Here is a 5,507-nt window from a genome sequence, read left to right on the forward strand (position 1 = left end):
CAGCCTCATGTGTTTTCATGATTTGGCTCATTTTGGGTTGGGTTATAGCACTGTTTTGGTTCAGTTCTTACTAAAAAGATTCTGTCATGGTCCGTGAGGAAGGAAGGCATATGAGGATGAAAGATCACAATAAAGTCTTCACTTTAATCCAAACAGGTGATACAACAGTTAAAACTACAGAGAGAGTAGACACACATAAGCTGCGTTTCCACTGTCGGGCCAAAAGCGGGCGTGCTAGTGCGTGCCAGGGCCAGTCGCGTTTCCACTGTCACTTCTGGGGCCTGATCGTGCCTCGTCGGTGCTTCCTCAGGGCCAATGGCCCGGGTTTTTCGGCCCGACGAAAACCTTGGGCCAAAGCGGGCCAGCTGGGGCTTGAGGCGTGGTCAAAGTGAAAGGTGGAGTTTATGCAAGGTTCAGATAAGCGTGCAGTCAGGTAAAAGTGTGTCTGCGGTAAGATGCGCATTTCGCATACATCGTGCAAAGAACTCAAAAACTTTAAATGAAAAATAGTCAGTACTGGTCTGTGGAAGATACCAGGGCTCTTCTAAGCATTTGGGCCGAGGACAATGTACAACGCCAGTTTGACGGCGTCTGCAGAAACGAAGACGTGATAAAATACATCGTTGCTGAACTCGCAAAGCTAAATATCCAGCACACCACATTGCAAGTTCGAGACAAGTGAAAACATTATTTAAATGCATGTCTGATGAGTATCTATTCTTATTTAAACTTGGACAAATGCAAATAAGATCCTATAAACATGAGATCTGATATATAAGTTGATTTACATCGTCCAAAAAAAAAAACAAAAAAAAAAAAACTGACCAACACACCTTGATAACATTTTAACATTTACTGTACCTGTACCTAAATAAAGGCATAAAAGATTATACTAGAAATACGACTGTGTAGTTATTTTTTGCAGATAGTATGCAACATTTTGTTTGATGTAATACCAAGTTAGACGAAAGATTTGGCGTGTAGGTCATAAAAAAACAAAGCTTCTTTACAAGTGATTTATTAATGTAATGTATTACAAATATTGCTGCTGTATAAACAACTGTTGTAGAGCACTTCTCGCATCAGAACAGACGTCACCAATATTACAAGGTGAGCGTTCAGCATCTTCATCATCGGCGTTTCTGCATTCGCTGTATCCGGCTTCCACTTCGCTGTTGTCACATCCCCGGACTTTCATGTTGGTTTCTCCCATTCTCCCCCGCAGTTCAGTGTGTGTTTGGTTCCTCCTTCATTGTCTCCACCTGGATGTGTAATCAGTCTGTGTATTTAAGGTGTGTGTTTTCCCCTGTACTCTTGTCGGTCTTTGATGTTATATGGATGTCTTACCCTGCTGTTCCTGTGTCTGCTTGTATTCCGTTGGATTTATTAAATATTCGTCTTTTACTACGTCGTTGTTCGTGTATTCCTGCCTACATCGTGACAGCTGTATTGTTCATTTTCGCCTTGCAGCTAACAAAGCCTTCGGCGTAAACGCCGCCGAGCCTCCGTCTACGCATCTTGGTTTCGCTGCCTCATCTTTCACCAAGAACACAAGAAAACAGCCGCTTCGGTTCTCTCCGTTTTATTCGTTCGATGATCACACTACGGTGGCCTACCTGACATATTTTCAATCTTCCCGCTGAAAGGGGAGGGCTTTCGTGACGTTTGATCCAAAGAGGTGTGTAACGGGCAGGCTTTAGGTTTGCGCAGCGAGGCTACTGGCTCGATAGTGGAAACGCAGCTTACTTTTGGCCTTGGTGCTTGCGACTGGAGGCCATTAGCCCCGCCCGGCACGCTCTTAGCACTGGCTCGCACTGGCCCGACAGTGGAAAAGCGGCTATACATAACCTTGAGACCTGACAATCAAACACAGAACTGAATGCAACTTATAAAGGGTTGATAACGAGACAGACAGGTGATGGTGATTAACTAATAATGACTAAGACAGGAAACAGGACCATATATGGGAACATGAGGGAGAAACTAACACAAACGTCCAGGGGTGTGACAGATGTGGACCAGTTCTGGGCCAAAGGAAATTAGCTGACTGGGTACTGTTAGATGAAATTGACAAGATAATCAGAACAAGTGTCCTTCATTTACCTGCAGAGTGTGGATGCAATATTCAGTATGGAAATAATACACCAACAAATACATATGAAGAGTTGTGCTTCCCTTAAATCTCCATTTAAATGCTTATTTATTGAGTTCAATTAAACAGCAGCTAAATTTAATTCTCCAATTATAATAAACATCTTAAATACAAATACTTCCAGCATGTGAACATCATCTCAGAGTGTTTTGATGATAAACATGTGTCTTTAACACTAGTTAAACATAGAAAATGCAGAAAAAAAAAACGTCTCGGGTTACTAACGTAACCTTAGTTCCCTGAGGGAACGAGACGCCGCGTCATGGAACGCTATGGGGAACGCCATTGGCGGGCCGCACTCTGAACTATGTCTAACAACCAATGAAATGACGGGAGTGACGTCACAGGCGCGGTGACGTCATCGACCGGGAAGTATAAAGCGCGTGCGTTTGAAGCCGGCGGCAGCTCTTTAGGAATGAAGTGAGCGCCGCAGGGTGCGGGAATTATGGTCCGAGACGCCGCGTCTCGTTCCCTCAGGGAACTAAGGTTACGTTAGTAACCCGAGACGTTCCCTTCTGGGAACTCGAGCCGCGTCATGGAACGCTATGGGGAACGAGACTACCAACGCCCCCATAATTTCCAAGCCCTGCGCAGTGTCTGCTCAACCAGGGTGGAAAGGAAAGAGCCCTTGTCTAGCATTACGCGGACAAAAAAGGCCCTGTAATCCTCGGCCCTCGGGCACACGAGGAATGGTAGTCTTCCTCTGTCTGGTCGCCAGCCAGAACGAGAGGTACTCCGCGGCCCTCAGGCACACGCAGAGTCTTAGTCCTTTGTCTGGGAGTTAGCCAGAACAAGAGGGACCGAATGACCACTGTCTAGCACTCGGCGGACAGATGGTGTAGGTAGTCCTTGGTCCAAGAGGACAATGCACTCGACCTCGAGAGTGTTCCCCGGCCCGCAGGCACACGGGGAATGGGGTTCTACCTCTGTCTGGTCTCCAGCCAGAGCGAGAGGTACTCCGCGGCCCTCAGGCACACGCAGAGTCTTAGTCCTTTGTCTGGGAGTTAGCCAGAACAAGAGGGACCGAATGACCACTGTCTAGCACTCGGCGGACAGATGGTGTGGGAAGTCCTCGGTCCTCAGACCCACGAGGACAGTGCACTCGACCCCAAGAGTGCTCCTCGGCCCGCAGGCACACGAGGAATGGAGGTCTTCCTCCGTCTGGTCGCCAGCCAGAACGAGAGGTACTCCGCGGCCCTCAGGCACACGCAGAGTCTTAGTCCTTTGTCTGGGAGTTAGCCAGAACAAGAGGGACCGAATGACCACTGTCTAGCACTCGGCGGACAGATGGTGTGGGAAGTCCTCGGTCCGCAGACCCACGAGGACGGTGAGCTCGACCTCAAGGCTCCTCGGCCCTCGGGCACACGAGGAGAGGGTGATCCTTTGTCTGGGGGTTCAGCCAGAACAAGAGGGACCCAAGGCTCGGCCTGGAGCTCCGCCAGGACGCGAGGGAATAAGCCATTGTCTAGCATTACGTGGACAAGAGGGCACTGCAATCCCCAGCCCTCGGGCTCACGGGGAAGACAGTAGGGGCCTCTGCCTGGTAGCCAGCCAGTGCATGAGGCACTCCTCGGCCTTATTTGAAGGCAGACGAGGAGTCTTAGTCCTTGGTCTGGGAAGAGCCAGAAACCAGAGGGACCGAAATACACTCGGTCTGGTAGCATACTGCGCCAGAGCACGAGGAGAATTAAGCCATTGTCTAGCATTCCGCGGACAAGAGGGCTGTGCAGTTCTCGGCCCTCAGGCACACGAGAACCGTGACCTCTGCCTGGTTCGCCAGCCAGTGCGAGAGGTACTCCTCGGCCCTCGGGCTCACGAGGAGTCTTAGTCCTTTGTCTGGGAGTAACCAGAACAAGAGGGACCGAAAGCTCGGCCTGGTAAGCCTACCGGGACGCGAGAGTATGAGCCTTTGTCTAGCATTACACGGACAAGAGGCTTTTAGGTCTGCTCCTCGGCCCTCAGGCTCGCGAGGATGCAGGGACACTCCTCGGCCCTCGGGCACACGAGGAGCGTTGTGGCGAAAACGACTTCTCTTCTTTCCGCAGAAAGAATGCGCCTTGAGAAGTCTCCTCCTGGCTAGGGAGGTGGCTAACCCTCTAGGCCTAGCGCACTAGGCCGAGAGTACAGCCGAGCCTGGAGCGGCTCTGAGGTCAAGCTCATAGTACCTGACGAATGTCAGGGGCGAGGACCAATTGTCAGGGGCAGGGCCCAACCCGCAGCATTGCAGATGTCCTGGAGGGGGACACCTGCTGTCAGAGCTTTTAAGAGGCAGACAGCCTCAGTAGGAGAAGTCTTGGCTCCCCATGGAGCTGGGAGACCAGAGGGCTTGGAGGTAGTAGGAATGGCATCCGTTATCCATCTACTGATAGCTCTGATCGTGCCACATGCTTTCTTTGTGGCCGTATGTGCCCAGTGCGCATACTGGACAGATATACTTCCCATTGGTCGCACTCCAAGAATGGAGGTAATAGAGGCTTGAGACCCCTCAGGGTCTCAACCTGAGTGCACCACCGAGGAAACCATACCGACGAGCCACCACGAGGGGCGTGGTAGGCCAATAAGCCGCCACGAACACCCTCAGGATGGAGTGAGCTGGTTTTGGGGGTTTGCGGGGACTCAGTACTGTACCAACGGGCAGTAACTTGGTCTAGATGGTGTTCGTGACACCATGAAGCAAACAGGTTCCATTTAAGGTTTCCTCGTAGAGGGAGCTCTGGATAGGAGCAGGGTCTCAACAACCTCGGCTGAGAGACCCGAGTCTATGGGTTGCGCCCCCCCTGGGGCCATACTCATAACTTTCCACCTCTCCATGTGGGGGTAGCAGACCGCGCCCCCAGCTTGAGAGGGAAGGTCCAAGACCAGAGCCGTCTCGATGCCGGCATGCTCTTTCCAGAACTCCAGGGCGCACAGTGATCGGGAGAATGCGTACAGACGCAGCCTCGGCCATGTCTGTACTATGGCGTCCAGTCCGGGCGGACCTGGAGGCACTAAGGAGAACCAGAGAGAACCTTGCGATATCTATCGAGTCGCCAGAGGTCCCATCTTCTGAGTCTCCATGCTTCATTACTTCCTGATGAAGCCTCGATCTCCCGACCGTGGAGGAAACGTGTGACCAGGGGGCTCTTGCCCACTGAGAGGCCACCTAGAGGGGCGTGGTAGGCGCTTATAGACGGTTTCATCGGGCGTACGCGCCTGGACCTAAGTTAACTTCCGGTCTGTGTTTGTTTATCTGTCTGGTTCGTGTCGCGGGCTACAAACGCAGCTAATAATGAGTAATGAAGTTGGTCTCAGGTTATTGTGCTGTGGTATGTGTTTCCCAAACATTTATTTATTTGTGGCGACCTGCCACGATATA

Source organism: Garra rufa, chromosome 10 (assembly GCF_049309525.1).
Source record: "Garra rufa chromosome 10, GarRuf1.0, whole genome shotgun sequence".
NCBI classification, from domain to species: Eukaryota; Metazoa; Chordata; class Actinopteri; order Cypriniformes; family Cyprinidae; genus Garra; species Garra rufa.